Source organism: Emydura macquarii, unplaced genomic scaffold (genome assembly GCF_026122565.2).
Source record: "Emydura macquarii macquarii isolate MOO-44397 ecotype Brisbane River unplaced genomic scaffold, CSIRO-AGI_Emac_v2 contig_1254, whole genome shotgun sequence".
NCBI lineage: Eukaryota > Metazoa > Chordata > Testudines > Chelidae > Emydura > Emydura macquarii.
In genome coordinates, this window is record NW_027131391.1 from 1,704,796 (window position 1) to 1,720,000 (window position 15,205).

Below are 15,205 nucleotides of genomic sequence, written 5' to 3' on the forward strand. Positions count from 1 at the left end.
AGGGCATTCACAATTAGCTAGGTGCATTACTGGGCATTTTCATCTTCCTGAAATATTGGAATCAGGACACTAAATTTGAGTGACCAGTAATCTTATTCACCATGGAAAAAACTACATTCCTTCTGATGGGTCCAATTCAATTCCCTTTAAGTCCATGAGAGACTTTCCATTGATTTTAATGGGAGTGGTATCAGTCTCTATAGACTGCGTACAGCATAACATGCAGAACTGAGTAAGAGTCCTGAATCCAGCCTATGCTGACTGCTTCTCTCTGGATTCAGCTTGGTGGAGACTAACCCAGCATAGAAATGACATGCTGTGTTAGATTCATTCTAGCCTTACACTGGTAGGGAAAAGGGTACAAAAAGCCACCCTCCACCATGCACCCTTGTTCCAAGGATACTCAATCTGTCCTTGCACACCCTGAGCACAAGGACTGCTGGAGAATAGCATTGCCAGTGTGCTAGCCTCCTATCACCCAGGGATTTCATGGTGCCAATTGACGGAGGGTACAGGGATCCCCTGGGTCTGGTATCTACATTTTAGTTCACCAAGGAGTGTCATGTAAGATCTCTCATAAAAGTTTGTGTCACACTGGTCCTCATAATCATTGTGACATCTATGTGCAGGCAATATGTAAGAAGTTATGAATATATACTGAAAGTTATGTTCTTAAGGTCTGTGAGTTAAGGCAGGTTACCAGAAGGTGATCAATGTACTTCTATCAAGCAGGAGGGAAGACACACACAGCTCTCTTTGGCTGGTCATGTGTATATTGTCCATTTCACAATGGAAGCTTGGCTACAGTCTAAGCCAAATGTTAATCAAGAGATTGTAAAAACCAACAAGAAAGGAACACACAGGAGGAAACAAATAGCAGCGGAAGAGAGGGACTATCTTGTTTACAAGTAAAGATAATGGATTTTTGGACTATAACTGTAGAGACAGAGAAATGCTGCATCCTTCATCTAGGAGGCAAGCTGCCAGCATGCTTGTCTCCAAAGGTGGGGAGGGATACCAGCCAACCTCGCTATTAAATGCTGGGAGAAAAACTTTTGAATGAAAGAACCTTTATGAGACACGAGAATGTCTTGTTAGTTAAGTTTAGGCTCTAATATGTATGTTATGATTTTATTTTACATGTAACCCTTTGTTTCCAGTACTTATGCTTGCTAGCATTTGAATCTCTATTCTGCATTAAATAAACTTATACTTGCTTTCTCTGTAAACTAATCTAAGGGCTGTGTGCTAAGCCAAGCTGTGTTCTATGGTGTAACTGGTAAGCTGTGGTGTACTGTTTCTTTGGAAACAGTGGGTCTGGTAATTCTGTGAGTGACCAGGGTTGGATGCTGTGGAGGGATGCTCAGATAACTCAGGAGTGAGAGTGTGCCTATTGCTAACCTATAAAGAGAATGTGGGGCCCCTGGAGGCCTGGAGGAGAAGGTTTATGTTACCAATAGTTGGTGGAGTCAGGGAGCTGACCCACAGACAAGGCTTCCTCACACTAAGGGCACATGGTAGGGAGGTACCTCACAACTCTGGGTGTCCCCAGGAAGTATCAAACCTCTCCAAGAGAGGTGAGGGTGGGTCCATGGCCCCTGGTCACCTGTCAGTGAAGCTGAGTCAGCGCTGGGGAGAGTGCATGTGGAACTCTTTCACAGGATGCAGTGGGGTCACTCTAGCTTCCTCTTTCCTGGTGCTCCCAGGTACATGATGCCTTGCTCAGTCATTCCTGGGGTGCTTTGTCTCCCCACCCCCAACACAACCACTATTACTATCTATGTTACAGAAGCGCCTAACGGCCCCTTCCGAAACTGAAACCCCATTGTGCTAAGTTCTGTGCTGACACAATATGAGACACTCCCTGCCCCAATGAGCTTCCAGTCTAAATAGGCAAGAAAGATGAAGGGTGGGAGGGGAAATGGGCATGGAGCAATAAAGTGACTTGCCCAAGATCAAACAGCAGGTCACTGACAGAGCCAAGAATAGAATCAGAGCATAGATTCTCAGCCTGAGCTTTACAGCCCCAGCATTGTCGTGACCACCCCTCTCGTAAGTCCAAGAGCATAATTTCTTCTGTTACTAGTATCTCACATTTCAGAATACTCAACAATTAACCCAGTGGGACACTGAACTAGATGTATCTACAGTGGCTGATGATACTTTCCATGGGCTCCCTTCCCCACCTCAGATATATGTTTTCTGACGGATTGAAACAGAAAACAAGAACGGCAGACCTACCCAAACCAAAGGAAGGAAGGAGTAGAAAGACTCAGATCGGAGAGAAGGAATCTTCTTTTCATTCTTTTGTATTAGAAGTAAGGATCGCATTTGAGAGATTGAGAATTGGTAATAATGAATAGGGGGGAACCTTTGCTGTATTGAATGAAATCCTTATCAGCTGAGTCTGGAAATAAATGTTAGCAAACTTACCCCATACAATGTCCCGATGTGCCTTTCAACTAGACCCCAATTTCCTTACACATCTAGAACAGAAAACAAAAAGAAAGCAAGTGTTGTTTTACACTAAGTGTTGTTTAGCACATAACAGGGTGATATATAAAGTATCAGTCTCACTCAGAGACAGAAATTATACTCATTTCTATATCTTCAGTACCATTTACAAACTTAATGCTAGATTCGTAAAGTAGCCACCTGCTTTTATCACAAGGACAAATATTAATCTAGTCTGCTAGCTAAAAGCTAATTTTTTTCCCAGACCACAGACATTAGCTGTTCATTGCAGCTATCCTGGAACGGATACCCTTTTTACCAGTTGGTGATGTGGGCCGAAGCCAGAGTAGCCACCTGCTCTGGTGAGCACAGAGGTGAGCCCTGGACATAACATGAAGATTCCAAAAACAATGATAATCACAAGAGCCCTCAATAACTGTGGGCCAGATCCTGAAATCCACAAGCAACCTCCCACGGAGTTCCATAGTAGTTTTGTCTGAATAAACACCCATTAAAAGATGAAAGGAAGGAATATTGCATTGACTCCAGAAGTGAAGCAATACAGTAATTAATCCAAAGGATCCACCCTGCTCAGAGACCCTCTTATCTAGTGCTAAATTCTTGCTGTGAAGGGAACCACTGGATCCCATTGAACTGACTCTGTAAGAGGTACTTGGGATGATAAATATAATAGGCTTTAAAACCAGCTATGTTTGACCTCCTCTGAGGGTAAGCAATAGTAGTTAATATGATGTCCATCTGATATACTAAATGAGAGTGTACATTATTGCAGAAAAATTGCTTATGTTCTCATTTTTACCATAGAATTTTAAAACATATTGCAACTCCCTGGTTGAGAAACACTGATATAGTATACAGAGCAGTATAAACACGTCACTGTCTGTATGACATTTTAGATTATACTGACTTTGCGTTGCTTTTCAGGTAGCCTGTTGTAAAACTAGGTAAATATCTAGATGAGATGTACCCTCTGGAAGATCTCTGCGTACCCCTAGACATGTCTGTACCTCTGGTTGAGAACCACTGTCCTAGGGAACATAGGAGGAAAAAGAGATTTTGCCTGCAGTTGCCTGCTCTGTTCTATGACATGGACTCCTGGGTTATTTCAGGGGAGTGCACAAGTGACTGGAAGGCAGGTTCCCTAACTCACTCTGTTAATTGTTGGCACTTTTCTCAAGGACAGTCTCTGATCTCTCTTCATATAGAATACAGACTCTGTTCCTGAAAGGGGTATCAGCTTTTCCATCTAGGGACACACCAGTGTTTTCCACAAAGGCAACAGCAGTACAAATACTATCAGCCCTTTTCCTTTGAACATTTCAGTATCTAAACTTATTTTACCCATTAGATGTGAAAGAATTGTTCTCTCTCTAAGGGCTTGTCTATACTAACAATTCATTTGTGAACAGCTGGGGTGTGAATCTATCCCGCATTAGCATGTTAATATGTTAAAAGCACATTCCAAAGCTTACCAGTGGCTGGTTTACTATGCTGTCTTTTTTAAAATTTACAGTTCTAATGCAAAGTAATGCACACTGGAAAACAATCACAACTATACATACAAAATGATGGGGTCTAAATCAGCCGTTACCACTCAAGAAAGACTTTTGAGTCATCATGGGTAATTCTCTGGAATCATCTGACAGAATGCTAAGAACCATTAGGAAAGGGATAGATAAAATACCAGATAAATAGATAATAGATAAATAGATAAAATACCAGAAAGCCACTACATAAGTAACAGGGTACATCCACACCTTGAATACTGTGTGCAGTTCAGATCACCCCATTTCACAAAAGATATATTAGAATTGGAAAAGTACAGAGAAAGTCAACAAAAATTATTGGGGGGTATTGGACAGTTTCCATCTAAGGACAGATTACAAAGACTGGGTCTGTTCAGCTTGGAAAATAGATGACTAAGGGGGAGAATATGATAGGTCTATAAAATCATGAATGATGTGGAAAAGTGAATAAGGAAGTGTTATTTACCCTTTCACATCAGACAAGAACCAGGGGTCAGCCAATGAAATTAATAGGCAGCAGCTTTAAAACAAGCACAATGCACAATCAACCTGTGGAACTCATTGCCAGGAGAGGTTGTGAAGGGCAAAAGTTTAATTGGATTAAAAAAATAATTAGATAAATTAATGGAGGATATATGACTATTAGCCAATATAGTCAGGGTTGCAACCCCATGGTCTGGATGTCCCTAAACCTCTGACTGCCAGATGCTGGGACTGGATGACAGGGGATGGATAACTCAAAATTGTTCCGTTCTGTTCACTCCCTCTGAAACATCTGGCACCAGCCACTGTCGGAAGACAGAAAATTGGGCTAGATGGACCACTGGTATCACCCAGTATAGCCATTCTTATGTTCTTATTCAATCAGTGTTATAGTTGATATAACTGGGCTAGATTTGAGAATCAATTCGAGGACCTCATTGGTTGTCATTTGGCAAAAGATAGATCCTTTAAAAGACCACTGTCTTTAAGATCTACACTGTCTTCTAGAGACACTCTTACCCCTGCAGAAGACAATATGTGGATAGGATCTCACATCTTCACATCCTGGCTGGCCACTGGGTTGAGCTGAATACCAGATACTCCATTTCTGACCTCCCAGGTTAGGCTTATATAATAACATTTATTTTGACAGTACCCCAGCCAAAACACATGGAGTGAGACGCAGACACACCCTTTTTGCCTGCTGAAGGTATTAAGCACCTGCACCTCTTTGGCACATATGCTGTGGGAATGCCTTTTGGTAAAAGAATTCAAGAGCAGATGTGCACAAGAATCAAGCTCATGATCAAAGTAAGTTCTGCCCTTATTTAGTTTAATTTTGCTGGCAGGAATCCTTAAATCTCTCAGCTTCAGATTCTGTCAACAGATGGTATCTCAGACCCTCTCTGGAAACAAAAGTCTAGATATTCCAGTGAATACCACTGGAAAGTGACAACAGTTCCAAGATCAAAAGAACAGGGAAATGAAACTAAAAAAGGCAGCTTTAGAGAGAGACATTTGACAGACTCAAGAAGTTAAAAAAATGGTCTGGGACCATTGGGACTGTAACTCACCTAGGTCAGGAATTGCTTCTAGTGCTACAGAACTGTAAAACTGAATTGGGTTTGTCTGTGTTGTGCTGCACACATCTGGTTGATTATCTTTTTTTCCTCCTCAGATAGCTCCACATGGACCCTTTCTTCTCTTCTGTGTTCTTCAGCTCTTTCTTTCTCCATTGACATATTCTCTGGGAAGGGAAGCTCTCCTTTTGCCATTGTCACTCTGTAAATCTATGCTTGTCTGCTTGGTTTGTTTACCTGAAACAATCAGAAACTTTAGTCACAGAAAAAAATGGTATTTATCTGTTGCATTTGAACAGGAGAAACACAGGGGAAAGATTATCAAATGAATTAATTTATCATATTAGGCTCCTGGAAAAATTAAGCTGGGAGCATCATTTGCTTGGCAGAAGAGGAAAGAAAAGTCCTGGCCAGCAGGAATTCATTAGCAGTGACTGGGGATAATGGGGACTCAGTTTATGGAAAATGAGGAAACCATTGTGAATGAACTACAGCAAAGGAGATATCCCAGACAGAAGCAGAGAGGAAGCTAGCTCTTAGATTACAACGTTAGCTGATTTGCACTTTAACAGCAGTCCAGAATATTAGAAACCTGCAGCACAAGGATAATAGAGGGAAAAACTTAATTCTGCTGGATTTGGAAAATCAACCTTAGACAGAAGGACGGAGCCTCTGCCAGCAGTGAGAGACATCATGGAACAGCAGGTGACTGAATCAGTATTTTGGATAAAGCATAGACAACAGACAAATACTTTTTAGAAGAGGTGCCAAAGGAGAGAATTGTGAGTTGGGATTTGTGAAGAGGAGTATTCTGGGAAAGCCTGTAATCTCTGGAGGGCAGAGGAAGCTACTAGAGATTGCATTCCTGAGGGTGGTGAACTTCATTTCGTGTTGAGGAGTTCCTGGGGATATTTTTGTTGTGATGCTAATTTTTATTAACCTTTGGTTGCTCCCCCCAATATTATACAGACATGAAAACAAATGCATAGAACCATTTGAAGAACCAGGAAAAAAGATTTGCCAACCCAATATTACCTTAAATTATTTATCAACAGAGTGGTCATAGCAATTTATTGGATTCACCATCTGTTCCTCCTCAACTCCGGACATATTATTATATAGTGGACAATTAGCCAGAGACTAATTGGTAGCGGCAGAAATAGCCAAAGCAGGTACAGCTATATGGAAGGAGGGGGTAAAATGGAGCCCAGTTGGAACCACCCCTTTCCTCAGCATCCCTCAGGACCTAGAACTATACAGGGCTGACCATCCCACACACACATTAGAATCCAGGTGGTGTCTCCCTTCCCCTGCCAGATGGCCTTGCGGGGAAATGGCTGACAGCAAATAGCCAGAGACCCTAGCTGGTAGGGGCAGAAGCAGCCAAAGCAGGGACCTCAGGACATTCAAAAGACTTTCTACAGTTTTAACTGCAATTTCTCTGCCTTGTGTAGTTTGGTTGCTTACTCCAATGCTTTCCCCCCAGTCTCTTCACCCAAACCTGCCCTTTCTACCCATGCTCAGCTCCTTCCCCTTCCTTTCTCTTTCTATTTACCTGATACGGCAGGGGGAAAAGTGAGGCCCAGGCCAGCCCCCACGAGGGGGCACAACACAGCCCTAGTTCTCGGCCACCAGCCCCCTCCCCCCGGATCCCGCTTTCAGCCACTGTCGTCCCCCCATTCCTCCCCCCCCAGCCCCTGCTCTCTGCTGCCGGCCTCTCCCAGAGGGGGGGGTGGGGAGGTGGACACATTCTATTACTGGTAAGGGGAGGTTCAAGAGGAAAAGTTTGGGGACTACGTCTGGCCTAGAGAGACTATCAGCTCTTCAGGGCACAGACTGTCTACTACTCTTTGTTTGTACAGTGGAGCCCCAATCTTGCTTGGTCCTTAACAGGTACCTCAAAAAAGGGACAGCTGGCAGTGTACTTCAAGTAAGGGACAATCCTGAGAAAAACAGGCCTGGTGGTAACACTAGCCCCATTACCAGGACATGTTGCTATGGTAACAGTATAGGAAGACAAAGCCTGACTCCCTAGCATAATATTCTGGACCAAGGAGGGTCTATACCAGGGGTTCTCAAACTGGGGGTCGTGAGCTGTCAGCCCCTACACTTGCCAGTAAGGGTGATATGACATGGGGGGAGTCATCACTTTATGGGGTTGGGGCGTCACAGCCTGGAATATTTTCAAAGGGGGTCCCAGCAAAACAAGTTTGAGAACCACTGGTCTATACTATGCCATTGGGAGTCGGATTAGCCCCTGTACAGAAGTGCAAAATGTCTTTCTGCTCTCAAAAGAGTCGTCCTGTCCTCTCTTTCACAGTGAGGAGAATAGTAGCTGTGATGTAGGACCTCAAAGGTGGAAAAAGTTAACAAAGGAAAATAGGAAGCACTCAGATCTGTGAAAAGAGCACAGAAGACTCCATGTGGTGAAAATGTGTTACGCATAAAAAATAGCAGGTTTTCTTATATAAGTGCATTGTTTGTTTTTTTAAATGTCACAAGGACCTAATCTAACTAACTACAAAATCTACATTCTGTACATTTTCATTAATGAATTTAAAATTAAAACAATCACTAGGAGTTACAAATGTGAAATATTAAGTTAAAATGTTTGGTTTTTCATTGGCTCTCTCACTGAAAAAACATATTTGAACCAAATTCTTAGTGTCAAATTTGAGCTGAAAGTGAGTTTTAACAGCCTAAAGAATAAGGTTTATAATCTAAACACTGACAGCTTTACAGATGTTAAATAAAAGAATGCAAGAAATAAAAGAAAACAATCACCAAATTCTAGAGAATAATGGAATCAGCTTGGAGGCTTGTAAAGAATAGATTTTGTTGGGAAGACTTGTTTCATTTGGTTTGATACAACTGAAAAAATAGTAAAGGAAAGGAAACTCACCAATGCCACATATTTGAATTTTGGTAAAGCATTGATAGCGTCTCATGAAACTCTACTTTCAAAATTACTTAATAGTGGGTTGGATAGGAACTCTGTCATATCAACTCTGATCTGGCATAAAGTTTTAATTAATTGTTATCTTTTTGTACTGTTTATCTGGTCTCACTGGTGTTTACAGCTTGTTCCTATGTTGTATCATGCTACCGCCCTGTCTTAGTATCTCTATGATGTGCAAATAGGATAGAGGTACCTCACAGTCTTTGGACAGTTCCACCATTTCTGTCACATGGGCTCAATTTGTTGTGCTGCTGATAGATGCCCAATTTCTCTTCCTGGTATTCTAAAGAATAAAGCTACTTGGCAGTGGCTCCAGTGAAACAAGAGGTTCACCACACTAAGGCAGTGGCTACCACACTTGAACTCAAACTTGCACAAGCAAATAAATTAAAAACAATAACTATAAACTTTATATAAGGATTTGATTAAAGACAAATATGTGATCAGTAAAATATTAAATGACTAAAATGATTAGCGATATTAATAATGCTTTTTAATTACTAAAGGCTATGCCAGCAAGCATACTAGGTCACATGTCCACACATTCCCCCAATGTTCCTAAACAAAAGGGTATCCCCTCTCAGTTCTGTCTGTCCCCCACATCTCATGTACCCAAGTGGTGCACATGGAGAGGCATTGCAGGCCTGTAATGAGATGCTGTTAGAAACACGCTTCATTATACTGGGAACTGGCAGTGCAGGTTTGATGATCCAAGACAGATGAAATCCCTTTTGCAGATGCAACGTAGCTTAATGTGCAAGATGAAACCTTAGCTACCTAACTATAAGACAGGGTACTCAGTCAGGTTCCTTTTTTGCCTGAGCAGTCAGGAGACTGATGCAAGCAAGCAAGTCCTCCCTGCGGATGTTGGAGAGGGACTAACCTTCACTCGCTTCTGAAGCGATGCTGAGTCTTTCAAACTTGAAACAAAGAGTTCAGCTATAAGCAGGTCAGGTCTCTGGATCCAAAATCCCAGATCGGGTGTGGGCTCCTATAAGGAAAGGCAGCTGCAGGCAGCAGCAGGAGAGAGAGGCTACTGTCAAGAGGAGCACAATGTCCCCGCCTGAGGTTTTTCTGAAGGCTGAGGTTACAGACAGGCCAGTTGCTTGTCCTGGATGTGCTGTGCTGGCAGGCTGCAAGGAGACCATCTCTCCTGTCTGGTCTCTGTCACGTGGAGGAAAAGAAGGGCAATCAATAGCCTCCCTCCTGCTTTCCTGGGCATCTAGGGCATTGCACAGAACCAGACACTGTCTGCTTACAGTCTCTCTGGCTTTCTTCTGCCCTCTAACAGGCTTCTGAGCACTGCTGTTTCCTCTCCTCCCATTGGTTGAGGGAGTAAGGTCACCAAGGTGACTGGGGAGGGGTCACATCCCCCTCTCCTTGCCTCTTGCTGCTGCGGTCCACTGGTCCCAGGAGGTGAGTCTCTACTCTTGGGGCATAGCCCCGTTGCTAAAGGGGCTACACTCAAAATGAAATGCAGGTTGGGAAAATGCAAATTATTGCATCTGGGGGAACATTTTCAATGGTGGTAGAAACAGAAAAGGACAATGGTAAGAGAGTTTTGGTCTAGAGTGACAATCCTTTTGAACCTACCCATCTCAGAACATAAACAAAGAAATGACATTCAGACTTACAAAATGGGCAGTTTTAAAATACTAATAAGCTAGTGCTGTCGCTCCTAATGTTTCCCAAGATGGAGCCAATTTTGTTGAGGGAACCAACTGGCCACTTTTCACTAGTAATGGACATTCATCTGGGATGCTCTTATGATATAGCCTAACAAATAGATAAAATATTGCCAGCCTCAAGAGATCAAAAATCATGATATTGGCCCAAACAAATTGGTTTTTGAAAAAAAATCAAATGTTTTTAGTTTGTCTTTTAACCTCCCCTCTATTCCTCTGTCACTGTGAGATATTGTCAAGTTGAAAAGTCAACACACACAAACGCAGGCCTCTCCTTGGCTGCTCAGATGGACATTTCACTTACCCTCTCCTCATCCTTGAGTTAGGAGAATTGGCATTCACTTCTTATTACTGTCTTGACCTAGCAGCAACACTTCTCTGCCTCCTGCTGCCACAAGACTTTTGTACTTGGAATTCAACAGTGCTATTTCCCCAACTCCCTGTCCCCTGTTTGGTCCCAGCACCAAGACTTCCTGGACACCCCACTGCTCTGCCTCCTTCAGCCTGAGTCTCAACAGCACCACTTCCCTTACTCTGCCCCTCCTTCTCTTCCTCCAACTACCCCAGGACCCTCTCTCTGCTATAGGGCTATACATGAAGGCAGGGCAGGTCTTTGTCTCAAGCCTCTCACATACAGCTTTGCCCACATGCCCAGCCCTGAAAACCACAGAACCAGAGGCGCTTCTTGCACCATTGAGGGCTCCAAAATCCTGTGACTCACAACAATCCTGTGACTCATAATCAGTTCAAGAAAGCTGGCCTCACTGCAACACTACCTTCCCCCAGCAGCTCAAAGAGGGCGGCATTTATCCACCACTGACCCCAGACTGGGGGAGCCATCATTCCATCCCCTCCATCTCCCAACCACATCACCGTCCTCTGTTCCCCGCTCAGTCTCTCTCCAGCCCCCACACTCCCTGCCTCCCCATTCTCCTGCAACAACTTAATCTGCGTCTTGCTCCCCATCACTTTCCCAATCTACCTTTCACAGTATCTCTGCTGCTTCTCACAGTCCCCTAGTTCTGTCTTGAACCATAAAGCAGCAGTCATTTTTCCTGAGGGCAAGTGGCTTCAGTCCCACTGAAAACAGTGAGAAGTATCAGCCATTACTGAGGACAGCCTCTCTTCCACATGCAGATAGACTGTAGGGAAATGGTGACCATCTTGCTAGCTTCAGCCCCATTGACAATAACAGGAGATGGTGGTAATTTTGAACGAGGGAAAAATCCATGAGTTGGCGCCTTTCATTATCATGTTTTCCTGAGACAGGTTAAAAACAAACAAAAAAAAAAAACACCAAACCCAAAATTGCTAGAGCCGTGATGAAATCATGAGTTGGCAATCCTGTACTCTGTTGAAAGCAGCTGCAGAGATACACATTCCTGCAGCAGTGACAGTGTTAACTATATTGGCCTTGCATAAGCAATCTTAATTTTGGCATTTGGGTAACTTCCCAGGGTTTAACTTCAGAAACTTTCACAGGGTTTAATCTTCTTTTAATTTTTATTTTAATGTAACCCCATGGCATTTGCCTTGTCTGCAGTGTCTTCATGCCAGTAGCTTGGGTGGGGAGCAGCACAGGTTGCCAAGGAAACCTCAGGGAAAGGAATGCTGCTTCCAGGAAGTAGATGGCCAAAGCCAGGCTCAGAATCTCGGTTGCCTGACAACCAAGAGGGAGAAAGAGGAGACACTAGTTCAAGCAGTAGAGGCCTCTGCCGCCTCAGAGAATTATTGCAGCATGTGCCTGGATGATGGTCACCCGTGTGCCTGCTTAAAGGAGACAGCAGAAAGAGAGAGAAAAGGATTACAGCAAGGATGATTGACTGGTTAAGCTCAGGGAAATGGAGCTAGCCTAACCAATGAGGAAGATGCTTGTGATAGACCATTACCCACCACCCTCAGTTAAGGAGGTAGTAGCTGTGTTGGGAAAAAAGAAGAACCAGCCACTGAAGGGAAGACATGCTTTTGGTGAGCTTGGGAGTCTCATGCCTGTATGCAACTTCACCCTGAAAACTGGCCTCTGGGCATGTGACAACAATAAAATTCACTCTGGTCCTTATTAATAGTAGCTCTCAGTTTATAGGTTTCAGCTGGGAAAACTCACAAACTAGTTTAAGCAGTATCCAGCTTTCTAGCGAACACAGAAATACTTCTTATAGCTAGAGCAGGAGTTCCTGCCTGTTTTAACCACAGTTGGGTTTTATAAAATAAGAAATGAGGATTTAGGATTTTTAGAATTATTTTTATATCGTCTGCACCTGTTCCCTGAATCTCTCCATGGGGAGAGGTACTTCAGAGACAGAAGCTCTGTAATTTGGGTAGTAAAAATATTTGACATGACCTGCTTAGCATAGCAGGGGTCTTGACCAAGGCCGCCTTTGGTTTGGAAATAGGGTGACCATATGTCCCATTTTGATCAGGACAGTCCCTATTTTAAGCCCTGTCCTGACCGTCCTGACTTTTTTGGCAAAACATTGGAGTGTGCAGGAATGTGCAGGGGGATGAGTGAGCATGCGAGACCCATGGGTGGGGGACAGGAGGAGCTCAGGAAAGGTCTTGAGTGAGCAATACCACCAGTCCTGGGCGGGGGGGGGGGGGGGGGCAGGGGGCAGGAAGGTTTGGGCAAGCTGCAATGCCAGCCCCGTGCAAGGCGGGGCGGAGGGCTCGGATGAGCGGCTCAGGCCAGCCTCATGTGGGTGGCAGGGAAGGTGTCTCATTTCCCCTTTGGGAAATATGGTCACCCTATTTGTAAATGGTAAAACTTTCAAGGAAGTTAGTGGTTAAAAGTAGATTAAGATAAAATGGAGGACAATCTTTATTTCACACCATCTACTCTGCTTTTCTTACTGCACTCTTTTGAGGCTCCAGTACCAACACTTCTGCATTCCTTGTGTAAGTTACACCCCTTTTGCATATGAATGTCCTATGGAAGCAAGTTACTCCACTTACATCCAGTTTTCTAACCAATTTGTATCTGACATGTAATGTACACCATCACTAGCAACTGCAAAATCTGGCCTATTGTGTTCATTAGGAACTTTTTCTTCACATCCCAGCTTCTCTTGGCTTTATCCGAGTGAAGTCAAGAGCCTGTGTATAGACATTACAGGCGACTGGCATAAAAGTAATTGTGATATAACAAATTAAGCATTAGGACTTGAGTTCAATACCAAAAAGGAAGAAAAGATTGGCAGTGTGAGGGGATTCGCTAGTATAAACACAACTAGCTTTGGTATTTGGTATAGCTTTGGTAAGCAAACAGACTAGGAAAGAGTCTGACGATAGCTGAAGGATCAGTGGTTTTATATTTTCAGTCTGCAATATTTGATAACTTTTTTGCAACATGAAAGTTTCTTTAAGATTACCAGTCAGAAATAGAAGTCAGATTTCAATACTGAACGAGAGCTGGGTAAGGGTAGGAGAGAGATAAGAGAGAGGGTAAGGGTAGGCTGTGAAGAGCCTTGAAAGTGAAAACAAGCAGTTTATATTTGATGCAATAGAGTAGAAGGGGCCATTGAAGGAATGCAAAGGGGGGTGACATGGTGAAAACAACAGGCTACGAGAATGATCTTTGCAGCAGTGTTCTGAATGGATACGAACAGGGCAAGATTGCATTTGTCACGGTCAGAGAGAAGGATGTTGCAGTCAGTAATCAAGATGTGAGATGATGAGACTTCCAGGAGCCACTAGGCCAGTGGTCCCCAAACATTTTTGGTCTGCACCCTCCTGGGGTCCTGCAGGCTTGGAGCTGGGGGCAGAGCGGGGTGGCAATCCCTCTTCCTGCCCCATATAGCGGCTGGCCTGGGCCCAGCCAAATGTTCCTCCGTGTGCCCCTATGGGAGTGTGCCCCAGTTTGGGGACCACTGCATTCAGGGGATGATGGCTGCATTGCTTCACAGCTCCGTTCCCAACCTCCTAAAATCCAAAATCATTTGAATTGCTTGTTTTTCCCTATCTAATACTCATCAGACATTATTCGACAACTCCTTTCTTTTCATTTCATACATTATAGATGCTTCTCCATTGCCAGACTTTCCATAAAATCCTAAATAACAGATGCTATCAGACAGCACTTCTGCACCCAAGATGGGCAACCAGGAAGAGTCTGCCCCTCTGAAACTAGATGAAATTATGGCCTGGCTAAAACAAATCTCAAGAAAGCACACTATCTTGCAAAAAATATGATGATATAACGGAGATCAAACATATTACTCCTACACATCAAGCTAATTGGCAAGACTTGGTTTCAAGACTAGAATGGACTCTCCTCACTAGAAGACATAATGAGTACCATGAGTATAACCCTGAGAGCAACAGGAAAGGACTATTAAAACTGCAGGAGAAGGTTAGTGGATCTCAAAGGGAGATCAAGGAGAAAATCTGAGAATTGTGGGTGCTTTAGAGGGGCTGGAAAAAGGGACTCCTATGGAATTTTTATCCACCATGTTGAGAATGCTTTTGTCTCCTGTCCCTATCATCAAAACTTTGAGAGAGCCCACACTACCTCCCTTGTGCCAAAATCCCCTCCAAATGCAAAGCCCTGGGCCATAATTGTCATATTTTAAAAATACAGTATTAAGGCACTCATTCTTTAAAAAAAAGCCTGTGAATTTAAAAATCTAACATGGGAGGGGCACAGTCTGATTATATTTCCAGATTACACCACAGATGTGGTGGAGAACAGGGTTATATTTAATTGATCAAGTTGATTACAATTGACTAATTGATCAAGAAGAGCACTTTCCCTTGCCTGAACCCCCCTTAATGAAATGGGTTTGAAGTCCTGTAGAAGAAATAAGGGAGGTTTTGGGCAGTAGGTTTGTAGAGATTGTATATTATTAAATAAATTATTCATATGATTAAACTCTCAAAATATATATCCACTCTGATATGGGACTGTGGCAAGATTTGAGTTTCAGCTGAGCCACAGAAAATAATCATGTGAGCTGCACCTCTGGATGTGATGTCATGACATTTCTGTCATTATGGGATCAGTTT